This window comes from Entelurus aequoreus, linkage group LG08 (assembly GCF_033978785.1).
Source record: "Entelurus aequoreus isolate RoL-2023_Sb linkage group LG08, RoL_Eaeq_v1.1, whole genome shotgun sequence".
Classification (NCBI taxonomy): Eukaryota; Metazoa; Chordata; class Actinopteri; order Syngnathiformes; family Syngnathidae; genus Entelurus; species Entelurus aequoreus.
The window spans coordinates 70,626,382-70,644,071 of NC_084738.1; the positions used below are offsets into that span (position 1 = coordinate 70,626,382).

The 17,690-nt window shown below is 37.2% G+C and overlaps 1 protein-coding gene across 1 annotated transcript in view; it reads right to left on the reverse strand.

Moving 5' to 3' along the window:
• Positions 1 to 17,690, reverse strand: part of LOC133656265 (guanine nucleotide-binding protein subunit alpha-13-like) — a 52,398-nt gene that overhangs the window by 15,639 nt on the left and 19,069 nt on the right. The window lies entirely within an intron of this gene.

A 17,690-nucleotide genomic window follows, 5' to 3' on the forward strand; every position in this document is an offset into this window, starting at 1 on the left:
GCAAATCATATAGTTGATGTAGATGCCCATACAGGCTGTTCAGATTTACTTTACAAAAGAGAAGTGTAGGATACTTCTCTTGTTGCTTTATTTGTATTTGACCACTACTGTTTTCTGTTTATTTGTTACTGACTGTTTGGCAGGACACCTCTGCCTCTGTTTCACTTTATGTTGCTGGTAAATAATATGGTTGTAGTAGAAGGCTAAAGTTAAATTATTTAGTATGCACTAATTAAAGGGGCAGAGCTTTAAGAGACATTTTAGCTTTTATATTTTATAAGATATATTTTTTGTAAGAACCACAATTAATAAATATATTTCAGTGAATAACTTATTGTTCAAATCTGTATATAAATATGTACATAAAGTGTTGTAATTATATTGTAAAATGGATGGATGGATGGACGTTTAAAACAAAACTGTTATTATTAATTAGTAAGTATACATTTTTTTTAGCCTATTTAGACAAAATCATATCATTGTATTAAATTATGAAAATTACTCGATGATGTCATGGTGACCACGCCCATAGCCACGCCCCCACCGCCACAGGTATCTTGGCAGTTGATGGGAAAAACTGATGTTTGTCCCCCTACAGAAACCATATTAAAAATATATTTTTTACAACCTACTTTTTCCATTTTAGCACATTTTTTTTTTAAAAAGCTCCAGGGAGCCACCAGGGCGGTACATGTACCGCAGTTTGAGAATCACTGTTCTAGAAGGTTCTGACACTGCTCAGGGGCATTTAGTGCAAGCCCTGACACGAGGCTGCCAAGACTTACATGCATTCCTTTACATGTGTGTGTGTGTACGTGCGTGTGCGTGTGTAGATTTTCCCTTATCATCTTTCCCTGTGAATCACAGTTTTTTTTAGTTTTTTACAACGGTGAGGCAAACTTTTACGATGCATCCTGGAAATAGACGAGGTTTTCGCTGCTTCGTGCCCACTTGGAAGGAACAAGGCGCTTTCTTGAAAAGCCAAACAATGGCCGTCCCAGTGGTGAACGTGTGTGTTGCTGCCATGCATGCTAAACGCTTCCTATCCTGCGAGCGCCTTTCAAAAAAAAAAAAAAAACCTCACACGGGCCTGAATAACCAGTATGCGGCGGTGTGGTCGCGCAGGAGGAGGAGTGGAACGGCGTGCGGCGGCGAAGTAACGTCAAACAGAAAAGGAAACACTTGACTCTCTGAGTGGTTGCAAATGAACAATCAGACGTGGGAGGATAGATAAGGAAAGAAGAAGTGAGAAGAGCGATATCGCGTATGAGAGTAATGCGAAAGTGAAACCAGCACGTTGATAACGTCACGTGTGACCTTTAGCGTGTGACAGGTGCAGACTAATGTTTGTCATGCAAACTGACGGCCACTTGGGATGCAAAAGAGAAGCAAAGCTGCTCAACCGGTTCGCTAACCTGCTGGGCTGGGATGTGACAGTCAGACCCACGACGCACACGGCGAGCCAGGAGAACATGCGGCAAATCCACAGGAGGACGAGGACTTGGGCTTTAGACGAGCTGCATGCTTCTAATGGCGCCGAAACGCCAAACTAGGCCCGAGTCCATAAATTCTGCTCGACGATATATTGACCGACAAATTATTGTCCATGAATAATATTATTGTCAACATTGTTTTGAGACCATAGTACCACTAGGGTTGTCCTAATACCAATATTTTGGTACCGGTACCAACATGTATTTCGATACTTTTCTAAATAAACGGGACCACAAAAATATTGCATTATTTCTTTTATTTTAACAAAAAATCTTAGGGTACATTAAACATATGTTTATTATTGTAATTTAGTCCTTAAATAAAATAGTGAACATACTAGACAACTTGTCTTTTAGTAGTAAGTAAACAAACAAAGACTCCTAATTAGTCTGCTGACGTATGCAGTAACATATTGTGTCAATTATACACCTATTATTTTGTACACACCTATTATTTTGTAGCCACTACTACCGACCACACAGTCTGATAGTTTATACATCAATGATGAAATCTTAACATTGCAACACATGCCAATACGGCCGGGTTAACTTATAAAGTGCAACTTTAAATTTCCCGCTAAACTTCCGGTTGGAAACGTCTAGGTATGATGACGTATGCGCGTGACGTCACGACGGCAACGGAAGTATTCGTACCCAATGTGTCACCATGCAAACTGCTCTGTTTTCATCGAACAATTCCACAGTATTCTGGACATCTGTGTTGGTGAATCTTTTGCAATTTGTTTAATGGACAATGGAGACTGCAAATAAGAAAGTTGTAGGTGCGATCGGTGTATTAGCGGCGGACTACAGCAACACAATCAGGAGGTTGTGTTGTGTTTGAGATGGATAGCAGACGCGCTACCGTGAGTACAGCTTTGGCTTCCAAACATTTGATCGCTTGCCCGTACGTGCGTGTCGCTATGTGTATGTCACGTACGTAACTTTGGGGAAATATATGTTTCTTGCCGACTCTGATAGCGGCCGGGGTGTCGTCGAAAGCTACAACGCCCGCCGCCGCTCCGTAGTTAGCTTCAATTGTTAAGCTTCGACAAGCTGGAAATTATTAACCGTGTATTTACATGTTCATGGTTTAATAATATTGTTGATCTTCTGTCTATCCTTCCAGTCAGGGTTTTTTTAAATTTTGTTTCTATCTGCATTTGAGTCTGATGCTATCACGTTAGCTCCGTAGCTAAAGTGCGTCAACGATGTATTGTCGTGGAGATAAAAGTCACTGTCAATGTCCATTTTGCGTTCTCGACTCTCATTTTCAAGAGGATATAGTATCCGAGGTGGTTTAAAATACAAATCCGTGATCCACAATAGAAAAAAGGAGAGTGTGTGGAATCCAATGAGACCTTGTACCTAAGTTACGGTCAGAGCGAAAAAAGATACACCCTGCACTGCCTCTAGTCCTTCACTCTAACGTTCCTCATCCACAAATCTTTCATCCTCGCTCAAATTAATGGGGTAATCGTCGCTTTCTCGGTCCGAATCTCTCTCGCTCCATTGTAAACAACGGGGAATTGTGAGGAATCCTTCCTCCTGTGACGTCACGCTACTTCCGGTATAGGCAAGGCTTTTTTTTTATCAGCGACCAAAAGTTGCGAACTTTATCGTCGTTGTTCTATACTAAATCCTTTCAGCAAAAATATGGCAATATCGCGAAATGATCAAGTATGACACATAGAATGGATCTGCTATACCCGTTTGAATAAAACAAATTCATTTCAGTAGGCCTTTAAGGACAAGTGGTAGAAAATTGATTATTAATCTACTTGTTCATTTACTGTTAATATCTTCTCTGTTTCAACATGTTCTATGTACGCTTCTGTTAAAATGTAATAGTCACTTATTCTTCTGATGTTTGATACTTTACATTAGTTTTGGATGACACCACAAATCAAATTTAGGTATCGATCCGATACCAAGTAGATACATGATCATACATTGGTCATAATTTAAGTTCTCATGTGTCCAGGGACATATTTCCTGAGTTTATAAACATAATATACTTTTTTTTTTAACTAAAAAATTTTTTTGTGCTCCTAAAAAATATAGATGTAATGGTAAATTAAATGGTAAATGGGTTATACTTGTATAGCACTTTTCTACCTTCAAGGTAGGACTAGGCGATATATCGATATACTCGATATATCGCGGGTTTGTCTCTGTGCGATACAGAAAATGACTATATCGTGATATTCGAGTTAGGGCTGGGCGATATATCGATATACGCGATATATCGCGGGTTTGTCTCTGTGCGATACAGAAAATGACTATATCGTGATATTCGAGTTAGGGCTGGGCGATATATCGATATACTCGATATATCGCGGGTTTGTCTCTGTGCGATACAGAAAATGACTATATCGTGATATTCGAGTTAGGGCTGGGCGATATATCGATATACTCGATATATCGCGGGTTTGTCTCTGTGCAATAAAGAAAATGACTATATCGTGATATTCGAGTTAAGGCTGGGCGATATATCGATATACTCGATATATCGCGGGTTTGTCTCTGTGCGATATAGAAAATGACTATATCGTGATATTCGAGTATACATTCTTACGCAGTTGCTTTTAGCTGCGGGGCATGAAACGCAGTGTTTCCCACACATTCATTTATTTTTGGCGGCCCGCCACGAAAGAATTACGTCCGCCACAAATAAAAATAAAAAGGTTTTTTTTTTGTTTATTTTTTTTTGTCCTGTCCAGCTTCTCAGGCAAATCATATAGTTGATGTAGATGCCCATATAGGCTGTTCAGATTTACTTTACAAAAGAGAAGTGTAGGATACTCCTCTTGTTGCCTTATTTGTATTTGACCACTACTGTTTTCTGTTTATTTGCTACTGACTGTGGCAGGACACCTCTGCCTCTGTTTCACTTTATGTTGCTGGTAAATAATATGGTTGTAGTAGTAGGCTAAAGTTAAATTATTTAGTATGCACTAATTAAAGGGGCAGAGCTTTAAGAGACATTTTAGCTTTTATATTTTATAAGATATATTTTTTGTAAGAACCACAATTAATAAATATATTTCAGTGAATAACTTATTGTTCAAATCTGTATATAAATATGTACATAAAGTGTTGTAATTATATTGTAAAATGGATGAATGGATGGACGTTTAAAACAAAACTGTTATTATTAATTAGTAAGTATACATTTTTTGAGCCTTTTTAGAGAAAATCATATCGTTGTAGTAAATTATGCAAATTACTCGATTATGTAATGTTGACCACGCCCATAGCCACGCCCCCGCCGCCACAGGTATCTTGGCAGTTTATGGGAAACACTGAAACTGCATGCGTTTCTCACTCTTTCCTGTCTCTCCTTCTCACAGAGACTTTGAAACAAGCGCACCTTCTTACATACGTCACACGCCCTCGCCCAGCAGACAGGTAGAGCGACATGGTAACGTTAGCTCTGATGCTAACAGCTAACGGTGTGGTTTGAGTGGTAATACGAGAGAAAGAAGGTGCAAATCTGGTAACAAATGGAGGAATAATTAATCCCCAAGAAAAACAACACGGGGTCCATCGCCTGGCGGTGGTTTGGCTTCAAGCGGGAAGATGTCTTTACATGTCAACATCTCCGTTCGGTGCCACACCAACTAAATGCCGAAGCAACGTTCCACATCAACACCGTAGGACATACACTATTTGATATGCAGCTCATTTTTATGTGACACTTATTGAAATATCTTGTGTGACATCATGCACAAAAGTGCTTTATTTGTTTTAAACTATTGTAGTGGCGTTCTGTACAAAAAGTACACTTTAATTTAGTGTTGTTTTGATATGTCATCTTAGTGACATCATGCACAAAAGTGCACTAATAGCTTGTTTCAAAATGTCTCTGACAATCTTGCACGTTCTGTTTTGGAAAGTACATGAATGTTTGTGTCACTGCTTAATAACTGTTTAATAAATACACTTTTGCTAAATTGACTTAATTGTGATTTCCCTCTCTGCATGAAAGTTTAAAATGAGCATATGTTAATGCAGTATGAACAAGAATGTTTTAATGTAGACACATACTGCTGTGATTATATACATCAAGTGTTCATTCAAGGCTAAGGCAAAATATCGAGATATATATGGTGTATCGCAGGGGTCACCAACGCGGTGCCCGCGGGCACCAGGTAGCCCGTAAGGACCAGATGAGTAGCCCGCTGGCCTGTTCTAAAAATAGCTCAAATAGCAGCACTTACCAGTGAGCTGCCTCTATTTTTTAAATTGTATTTATTTACTAGCAAGCTGGTCTCGCTTTGCCCGACATTTTTAATTCTAAGAGAGACAAAACTCAAATAGAATGTGAAAATCCAAGAAAATATTTTAAAGACTTGGTCTTCACTTGTTTAAATGAATTCATTAATTTTTTTACTTTGCTTCTTATAACTTTCAGAAAGACAATTTTAGAGAAAAAATACAACCTTAAAAATGATTTTAGGATTTTTAAACACATATACCTTTTTACCTTTTAAATTCTTTCCTCTTCTTTCCTGACAATTTAAATCAATGTTCAAGTAATTAATTTTTTTTATTGTAAAGAATAATGAATATATTATAATTTAATTCTTCATTTTAGCTTCTGTTTTTTCGACGAAGAATATTCGTGAAATATTTTTTCAAACTTATTATGATTAAAATTCAAAAAAATTATTCTGGCAAAGCTAGAAAATCTGTAGAATCAAATTTAAATCTTATTTCAAAGTCTTTTGAATTTCTTTTAAAATTTTTGTTCTGGAAAATCTAGAAGAAATAATGATTTGTCTTTGTTAGAAATATAGCTTGGTCCAATTTGTTATTTATTCTAACAAAGTGTAGATTGGATTTTAACCTATTTAAAACATGTCATCAAAATTCTAAAATTAATCTTAATCAGGAAAAATTACTAATGATGTTCCATAAATTATTTTTTTAATTTTTTCAAAAAGATTCGAATTAGCTAGTTTTTCTCTTCTTTTTTTCGGTTGAATTTTGAATTTTAAAGAGTCGAAATTGAAGATAAACTATGTTTCAAAATGTAATTGTCATTTTTTTCGTGTTTTCTCCTCTTTTAAACCGTTCAATTAAGTGTAAATATCATTAATTACTAATAATAACATAGAGTTTAAGGTAAATTGAGCAAATTGGCTATTTCTGGCAATTTATTCAAGTGTGTATCAAACTGGTAGCCCTTCGCATTAATCAGTACGCAAGAAGTAGCTCTTGGTTTCAAAAAGGTTGGTGACCTCTGGTGTATCGTGACATGGCCTAAAAATATTTAGATATTAAAGAAAGGCCATATCGCCCAGCCCTACCGCCAATGTTGAAATGATCAATTTTCATAGGTAGGGAAGTAGTAGCAGGTAGCATCCACAATGCACTTCTGCCATGACCCGCCCCCGCCAAATTTTTATTGGTTGACGTGTGTGTGTGTGTGACGATTGCTGATATACGCCTAGTCTCGTATGTGAATGAGATAAATAATATTTGATATTTTACGGTAATTTGTTAATAATTTCACACATAAGTCGCTCCAGAGTATAAATCACACACCAAACTATGAAAAAAACTGCGATTTATAATCCGAAAAATACGGTACCTATTATTTTGTCTACATTATTAAGGACAAGTGGTAGAAAATCAATTATTAATCTACTTGTTCATTTACTGTTAATATCTGCTTACTTTGTTTCAACATGTTCTATCTACACTTCTGTTAAAATGTAACAATCACTTATTCTTCTCTTCATTGATACTTTACATTAGTTTTGGATGATACCACAAATGTAGGTATCAATCCGATACCAAGTAGTTACAGGATCATACATTGGTCATATTCAAAGTCAAGGGACATATTTCCTGAGTTTATAAACATAATATACATTAAAAAAAAGATTTTGTCATGCTAAAAAATATCTTTGTAATCATAGTAGTATCGACTAGATACGCTCCTGTACTTGGTATCATTACAGTGGATGTCAAGTGTAGATCCACCCATGGCCTTTGTTTACATTGTGACGCCAGTGAGCTATTGTGTCCTCCTACGGTGTGTAGTCAAGCATGTTTAGCTATTCCTCGTGCTGCAGTGATAATGCTACTTGTAAGAAACTTACTTTATTTGTCGCCATGGAGGCGAGGATTAGTGATTTAGAAGTAGCTAAAACACTGCAGACTGTGGCTGGACGTTAGCCGCTAGCCATGTCTTAAAGCACCTCTTCCTGAGGGTGTTTCAGTGTTATAACTTCACCTTTATCGTTACTTTTTAAACCAAAATGTGTCCATCCTCCCTTTTCTGTCTACACACTGTGTCTGCTTGTAAGTACTCTGTGTGTGTGCGCTGCCGAACATGCTCCTTTGATCGTAAAACCAGCAATGTCAGGACGCGCTGTCATGCCCGTTAAAAAACAAGGGGGGCGGGACCGTTCCTTTTTAGAGGCGGTATAGTATCGAATATGATTCATAGTAACGGTATACCGTACAACCCTAATTACCAGTGATGTCATAACATTTTATTGCCAGTATACCCTTTCAAATGCAATAAACTCGTATATTAACACTGCAATTGGAATGTAAAACTTTAAATATCCAAGTTAAATTAAAATATACTTTGTCAGCAACATTTTGCACTTGAATAAAAATCCCAACAGAAAGCAATAAAATAGAGAGGCCCTCAAATATCCATAACCAAAACAATAAGTAAAATAGATAGTTATTGTGACCAAAATGCTCAAGGTTACCATTGTTGAGTGTGCTCAAAAAGTACTTATACACACTCTGAAATATTTATTTATTTATTTAAATAACTAAAATAGACTCACAATAAAATTTCTTGGCAGAGGAAACCAACAGTTTTCTGGCTTCATAAGAGCCATAATGTTTCTGTGTGTTTAAATATGTTTATGTTCTATTTTCATGTGTAATTGTTCTGGAATGTTCTTTTAAATGAATGCAAAATTGTGTGGTTACTTCAAACGAGTTCACTTCCTGTTGAACGGACGTCCGTCTGTTTCAATGCGACAATGTCGAGGATATATCACATCCTTTGTGTTCATACTGTATCGTAGTTGTTTAGACAGTCGTGTGTTCATACACCTTTGGATTGGGCTATGATACAGGTGTCTAACTCAGGCCCGGGGGCCAGATGTGGCCCGCCACTTCATTTTTTTTCGTCCCTCGAAAGCCTGCAAATAATATGTATTAATAAAATACTGTAACTTTTCTTACTACCGTAATTTCCGGACTATAAGCCGCACCTGACTATAAGCCGCACCAGCTAAATTTAGGGGAAAATACAGATTGCTCCATATATAAGCCGCACCCGACTATAAGCCGCAGGGTTTTGATGTGTAATTACCGTAGTATATAGGGGTTCCTGCTACCACGGAGGGGATTGTCGGGACAGAGATGACTGTTTGGGAACGCAAAGCGTCCCATTTATTAACAATAAATCTTTCAATCATTCAATCAAACTTTCACATCTTTGACATGGCGTACAGCATTCGTGCAGAGTACAAATAATACAACGGTGCAAAGTAATACAAAGTGCTCGCCTGTACGTTATCAAAATAACCAGCCTACCGGTATATGAAAAGTCAGTCTTTAATCATTGTGTCATCGTCTTCCTCCTGCGTACTAAAACCACTGAAATCCTCTTCGTCGGTGTCGGAGAAGAACAGGCCGTAAATAAACCGCACCGTTGTATAAGCCGCAAGGACCAGAACGAGGGGAAAAAGTAGCGGCTTATAGTCCGGAAATTACGGTAAATGTATTCTTTCTTTCTATTTTGGGAGAAAAAAATATATGTACTCCATGTAATCGCAATAAATAAATATTATAATTGTATTATAAATAATAAATAATATTATAAATAATAAATATTGTCTAAATATGCAAAAGTATATGATCAAACATTCAAACCATTTTTTAAATAGAAATAAATACTAATAATAATGACTTCAAAGCAAGTTATCCATCAAATTGTGCAATGTAAAAGTAGCAAGAGATTTCATGGTAATATTGTGAAACTTACTGTGGTTTTTACAGCATTTTTGTCTAAATGGGGAAAAAAATACTACTTTTTTTACTTTAATTAACTGTGGTGCCGTTTTGGCATTCACAGTACTACACCGAAAAATCTAAAATTGTTGATTTGCGGTAAAAAAAACAATAAAAAAAAAAACCTGCCAGCCCAGGTGCCCAAATGTTACTGTAAAATTGCAGTTTTTATATTTACAGTAAAAAACGAATGTAAATTTTACAGTAAAATTTTTACAACTGAGCTCCTTTTTTTTTTAACATAAAAAAAACTAATATACACTACATTTTGAGGTGAAATTATTGCAACTTACCATTTTTTATTTTTTTTACATTTTAGTTTTCAAAAAAATCTACTAATAAAATGCATTTAAAAAATGGTGTAATAATAGTATTCACTGTTAGAAGCCAAACATAACTGCCATGTGGCCCTCAGTGAAAACCACTTTGACACCTCTGGGGTATGACATTTAAGACCTCAATGTTCGCTTGTTTTCATGTTAGCATTTAAGCTAGCTCGCAAGCGAACACTATTCCTCCCATAAGTTTATCATTTTTCAATAATTTTTATTTAATACGGTAATAGTACCCGTCAGGAGTTTTTACAACATACGCAAAATAAATATCCCAAAGTCAACTCTATTATAAGAAAAGTGAAGAGTTTGGGAACAACAGCAACTCAGCCACCAAGTGGTAGGCCACGTAAACTGACATAGAGAGGGGTCAGCGGATGCTGAAGCGCATAGTGCAAAGACTTTCTGCACAGTCAGTTGCTACAGAGCTCCAAACTTCATGTGACCTTCCAATTAGCCCACGCACAGTACGCAGAGAGCTTCATGGAATGGGTTTCCATGGCCGAGCAGCTGCATCTAAGCCATACATCACCAAGTCCAATGCAAAGCGTGGGATGCGGTGGTGTAAAGCACGTCGCCACTGGACTCTAGAGCAGTGGAGACGCCTTCTCTGAACTGGTGAATCACGCTTTTCCATCTGGCAATCTGATGGACCGGTCTGGGTTTGGAGGTTACCAGGAGAACGCTACATTTCGGACTGCATTGTGCCGAGTGTGAAATTTGGTGGAGGAGGAATTATGGTGTGGGGTTGTTTTTTCAGGAGTTGGGCTTGGCTTAAAAGGAACTTTGAATGCTCCAGGATACCAAAACATTTTGGACAATTCCATGAGATGGCACTTCAAGTTCATATGTGAGTTAAGGCAGGTGGCCAAATACTTTTGGCAAAATAGTGCATGTTTGGCCCCAGAGGGCCATTTTTAACAGTGAATACTATTATTACACAATTGTTTTAATGCATTTTATTAGTAGATTTTTTTTAAACTAAAATGCAAAAAAAATATGGTAAGTTGCAGCAATTTCACCTCAAAATTGAGTGTATTTTACTGTAAATGGAAAAACAGTACTGCTGTTTTAATGGTAAAAAAGAAAAAAGGCAGCTCAGTTGCCAGAATTTTACTGTAAAATTTACATTGTTTTTTTTTACTGTAAATAAAAAAAACTGACATTTTTTTGACAGTAAAATTTTGGCACCTGAGCTGCCCGTTTTTTTTTGTGTTTTTTTACCACAAATCAACAACTGTAGATTTTTCGGTGTATTACTGTAAATGCTAAAACGACACCAGAGTTTATTACAGTAAAAAAAAGTACTGTTTTTGTTTTCATTTGGACAAAAATGCTGTAAAAACCACAGTAAATTTCACAATTTTACCAGGAAATCTATTGCTGCTTTTACATTTTTACATTGCACAATTTGATGGATAACTTGCTTTGAAATCATTATTATTAGTATTTATTTCTTTTTAAAAAATGGTTTGATAATATATTTTGGCATAATTAGACAATATTTAAGTTAACATCATTTGCGATTACATGGAGTACATATATTTTTTATCTCCCAAAATAGAAAGAAATAATACATTTAGTGAGAAAAGTTACAGTACTTTATTGATACATATTATTTGCAGGGCCAAATAAAATGAAGTGGTGGGCCACATCTGGCCCCCGGGCCTCGAGTTTGACACCTGTGTCATAGCGCATTCTTTTATTAACGCTGGAAAATATACCGATTGTATCTTCATTTATCGTTTGTTTAATTGACTTATTGATATCGGCCCAGGCTTACTGCTATTGTACAAATGCGAGTATTTCGACAAACAATTCACACAATATGCGCCGTTAGCTACTTAGCATGGCAACACCGCACAGTTGTTGTTATATTGTCCACTCGCTAACTTATATCAATCTATTTATTAATTTCCTGTTAATAACTGCTGACTTTACACTTCTTAAACTTCACTAAGCACCTTTTTCTTGGTGTTGTTTCAAACTAGCTTGGCGGTTAGCTTAGCTTTTAGCATGCCTGCTTGTGATAAGACACGTAATCATATCTATTTTAAAAAAACACAGTCCCCTGACACATTATAGGGTTTGCCTTAGGGCTGGGCGATATGGCCTTATTTTATCAATCAATCAATCAATCAATGTTTATTTATATAGTCCTAAATCACAAGTGTCTCAAAGGGCTGTACAAGCCACAACGACATCCTCGGTACAGAGCCCACATACGGGCAAGGAAAAACTCACCCCAGTGGGACGTCGGTGAATGACTATGAGAAACCTTGGAGAGGACCGCATATGTGGGTAACCCCCCCCCACGATAATATTGCGATATTTTAATATCGCAATATTTTAAGGCCATATCGCGATACACGATATATATCTGGATATTTTGCCTTAGCCTTGAATGAACACTTGATGCATATAATCACAGCAGTATGATGATTCTATGTGTCTATATTAAAACATTCTTCCTAATACTGCATTAATATATGCTACTTTAAAACTTTCATGCAGAGAAGGAAATCACAACTACAAAAATCACTATTTTTTTCATACGGTGTTGATCTGGAAATGTTTGCCTCTGCATTTTGATGGTGTGGGCGTGTGGCACCGAACGGAGATGTTGACATGCGGAGTAAGCACTGTTCATTCTCAAACGGGTGACTTTTCAAATGATGCTACATATTAGCAGTAATTGTACTTTTTATAGCAACGCTTTCGCCCCACACTTGACAAATTACGGTTGTCTGTTCGACATATTCCCACTTGAAGCCAAACCACCGCCAGGCGATGGACCCCCTGCTACCAGATTCGCACCTTCTTTCGCTCGTATTACCTCTAGCATCACAGCTAACGTTAGCCATGCTGCTACCTCTTTGCTGGGAGAGGGCGTATACGTATGTGACGTATGACGTGACAGTATGTGACGTGTGTAGAAGCTGCGCTTGCTGTCTGTGAGAAGGAGAGCCAGGAAAGTGCGAGGAGAGCCTGTAGTGTAATGCCTGCAGCTAAAAGCAACTGCGTGAGGACGCATACTCGAATATCACGATATAGTCATTTTCTATATCGCACAAACCCGCGATATATCGCGCATATCGATATATCGCCCAGCCCTAGTTTGCCTATTACAATATTTTTAAAATACATGTCAATCATGGTTTCCAGCAAGTCAGATGTCAACAGTCTGTCTGAATCTATTATAATTGGATTAACTGGATTATTGTGTGAATGCTCCAAAGCATGCACACACATGGTTTTCTACACCACAATTCATATATTCCAAGAATTCTCAGATTTCCCAGAATTCCAGGTTTTCCGGGACATTTTTCCCATTCAAAATGAAATTTGGCCGTTTTGCAAACTTCCACCATTTCCACATTTTTCAACCGATTCACACCATTCCACCTTCAACGCATTCCACCATCCTGGAAATTTAAACTACCTAATTTACAAGTTCCTTAAAAATGTCAGGATTTTCAGAATTCTTGGTTTTCCAAAGCCCTGTTTCCACCCTTTTTTCTGGCAACTGCTCCTTCCATATTTCAACCGTCAAAACATTCCTCTTAATCAGGACAAAAAACTACCTTATTTTTCGGACTATAAATCGCTCCGGAGTATAAGTCGCACCGGCCGAAAATGCATAATAAAGAAGGAAAAAAACATATAAGTCGCACTGGAGTATAAGTCGCATTTTGGGGGGAAATTTATTTGATAAAAGCCAACACCAAGAATAGACATTTGAAAGGCAATTTAAAATAAATAAAGAATAGTGAACAACAGGCTGAATAAGTGTACGTTATATGAGGCATAAATAACCAACTGGTATGTTAACGTAACATATTATGGTAAGAGTCATTCAAATAACTATAACATATAGAACATGCTATACGTTTACCAAACAATCTGTCACTCCTAATTAGGGATGTCCGATAATGGCTTTTTGCCGATATCCGATATTCCGATATTGTCCAACTCTTTAATTACCGATACCGATATCAACCGATATATGCAGTCGTGGAATTAACACATTATTATGCCTAATTTGGACAACCAGGTATGGTGAAGATAAGGTACTTTTTAAAAAAATTTGTAAAATAAGATAAATAAATTAAAAACATTTTCTTGAATAAAAAAGAAAGTACAACAATATAAAAACAGTTACATAGAAACTAGTAATGAATGAAAATTAGTAAAATTAACTGTTAAAGGTTAGTACTATTAGTGGACCAGCAGCACGCACAATCATGTGTGCTTACGGACTGTATCCCTTGCAGACTGTATTGATATATATTGATATATAATGTAGGAACCAGAATATTAATAACAGAAAGAAACAACCCTTTTGTGTGAATGAGTGTAAATGGGGGTGGGAGGTTTTTTGGGTTGGTGCACTAATTGTAAGTGTATCTTGTGTTTTTTATGTTGATTTGATAAAAAAAAAAACACAAAAAAAAAAACCAAAAAAAAAACCGATACCGATAATTTCCGATATTACATTTTAACGCATATATCGGCCGATAATATCGGCAGGCCGATATTATCGGACATCTCTACTCCTAATCGCTAAATCCCATGAAATCTTATACATCTAGTCTCTTACGTGAATGAGCTAAATAATATTATTTGATATTTTACGGTAATGTGTTAATAATTTCACACATAAGTCGCTCCTGAGTATAAGTCGCACCCCCGGCCAAACTATGAAAAAAACTGTGACTTATAGTCCGAAAAATACGGTAAATTGTTTTTTGAACATGTTACTACTTCAACATTTCTCGACCAATTTGAAAAATTCCAACATCAACCATTTCAACTCATTCAGACCATTCAAGTTTTTTTTAATCATTTTTTTTAAAAATTCCCGCTTTTCCCGAAATTCCTAAAATTCCCATTTAAATCAATGGGACATTCTTCAAAGTTCCACAATTCGCCCATTTTTCATCCGATTCAAACTGTTCCAACTTCAAAATATTCAGCCTGTTCAGGAATGGTGTGCTCTACTTCAACAATTCTAAAAAAAAAAATATCCAGGATTTCAGTTCAACTTCCACATTGGAGCATTCACACGCAATTCCTTCAAGAATTGCTTCATCTAGTTTGACTTCTTTTTTGTATGTATACAGTGATTTCTTATGTACACTGAATTTTAATGACATGATATTGTATATAATTGTTATTTGCTACTGTAGCTCATCACACTGATGGACTTTTTATGATATTTTTGTTGTCTAATCATTATTGTTTTTTTGGTTGACCATTTTTAACATGGGTCCAGGGACAATGGATGTAAAATAGCCTTATGGCTAATTCTGGTACATTTACAGTAAAGTTTATTAATGGACACTGTCCCTGTCAAATAAATGATGAAACCAAAAAATCCGTTCGATAAAAAGTTTGAATATTTAGTTTTTTCTCTTCATTAGAAAGCGGTGGTTGCAAAGCAAGGTTGGTTGCATGAACAAAGGCACTCGCTCTCTGGTAACCGACGCCAACAGCCAATCGGGTAACAGTATCAACAATATTGTTGTCTCGGGGTGGATTCTCTGCATGGAGTGAGAAGGGAAAGTCAAAATGAAGAAATTGTGGATAAAACAGGAAAAGTCACTTCGACAGGATCACCGTTTTTATTTTTTTATTTTTTTTTAAACGGACTATAGTCAGACCCACGTGGTCTGTAAATGTGAAGTGAAGTGAATTATATTTATATAGTGCTTTTTCTCTAGTGACTCAAAGCGCTTTACATAGTGAAACCCAATATCTAAGTTACATTTAAACTAGTGTGGGTGGCACTGGGAGCAGGTGGGTAAAGTGTCTTGCCCAAGGACACAACGGCAGTGACTAGGATGGCAGAAGCGGGGATCGAACCGGGAACCTTGAAGTTGCTGGCACGGCCACTCTACCAACCGAGCTATACCGCCCCGGTAAATGATGCAAGGTGCTCGTCCCCACCGAGACTGATAATACCAAACCACCTTAGCCGCGCTCACCCTTTAGAGCACAGCTGGCACTAAACCTGCAAAAATAGTTTTTCTCAGGGTTCTCTATGTTTACATTTTTACACTGGACTCTCACACTATTATGTTAGATCCACTATGGACCGGACTCTCAGACTATTATGTTAGATCCACTATGGACTGGACTCTCACACTATTATGTTAGATCCACTATGGACTGGACTCTCACACTATTATGTTAGATCCACTATGGACCGGACTTTCACACTATTATGTTAGATCCACTATGGACCGGACTCTCACACTATTATGTTAGATCCACTATGGACCGGACTCTCACACTATTATGTTAGATCCACTATGGACCGGACTCTCACTATTATGTTAGATCCACAATGGACTGGACTCTCACACTATTATGTTAGATCCACTATGGACTGGACTCTCACAATATTATGTTAGATCGTTCTCAAATGCAGATAGAAACAAAAAAGTACCTAAGTTACGGTCAGAGCGAAAAAAGATACGTCCATCACTGCCTCTCTAGTCCTTCACTCTAACGTTCCTCATCCACAAATCTTTCATCCTCGCTCAAATTAATGGGGTAATCGTCGCTTTGTCGCTCCGAATCTCTCTCGCTCCATTGTAAACAAAGCGGAATTGTGAGGAATACTACCTCCTGTGACGTCACGCTACTTCCGGTACAGGCAAGGCTTTTTTATCAGCGAGCAAAAGTTGCGAACTTACATTGTATCTTATTCATGTTTGAAATGAACTGAAACTGAACTGAACTGAACTATGGACTGGACTCTCACACTATTATGTTAGATCCACTATGGACTGGACTCTCACACTATTATGTTAGATCCACTATGGACTGGACTCACAATATTATGTTAGATCCACTATGGACTGGACTCTCACACTATTATTTTAGATCCACTATGGACTGGACTCTCACACTATTATGTTAGATCCACTATGGACTGGACTCTCACACTATTATGTTAGATTCACTCTGGACCGGACTCTCACACTATTATGTTAGATCCACTATGGACTGGACACCATTATGTTAGATCCACTCGATGTCCATTGTGGGATGTGGGGGCCCCACATCGGCGGTCCCCTCCAAGGTTTCTCATTGTCATCCCATTGGGTTGAAGTTTTTTCTTGCCCTGATGTGGGATCTGAGCCGAGGATGTCGTTGTGGCTTGTGCAGCCCTTTGAGACACTCGTGATTTAGGGCTATATAAGTAAACATCGATTGATTGATTTACTATTTTCTTACACTTTATTAAGCATTTCTTACAGATTACCTTCATTTTAAGAGCTTATTGTTAAGTGTTCAATGTGATTTTTTTTCCATGCTTGTGTTGACATTTCCTTTCTGCCTTGATAGCTGAGGGTGTTATAATCAAGAGGAATGTTACATTTGACACAAAAATGTTTACTTTTAATACATTTTTCTCCTGCTCCTTATTTTCGATAAGTCATAAAAAAATATCAATAATTATCGATATTGAGCGATATATAACAGTTTTCAGCCATATCGCCCAGCCATATATGGAGGTGATTGTTATTAAATGAAAGGAATGGCTCCACACTGTGTATGGAGACACATACAGTAAATAGCTGCTAGTCACTTGTCAGCCGGGAACTAAATAGTGTCATTAATCGCCGATGACAATCATGTGAATTTCAACGAAAAGCTGCACAGTCCCTACACTTTGGTATCATTTCCTTCAAAATAGTTATGCGGCACACAGACTTCCTGTCCACCATGAAAAATCCATCTAATATTCCAAGGACCTTAATTGTGTGTAAGTAAGAAAGGGGCCCAGCCAGGCACCCCC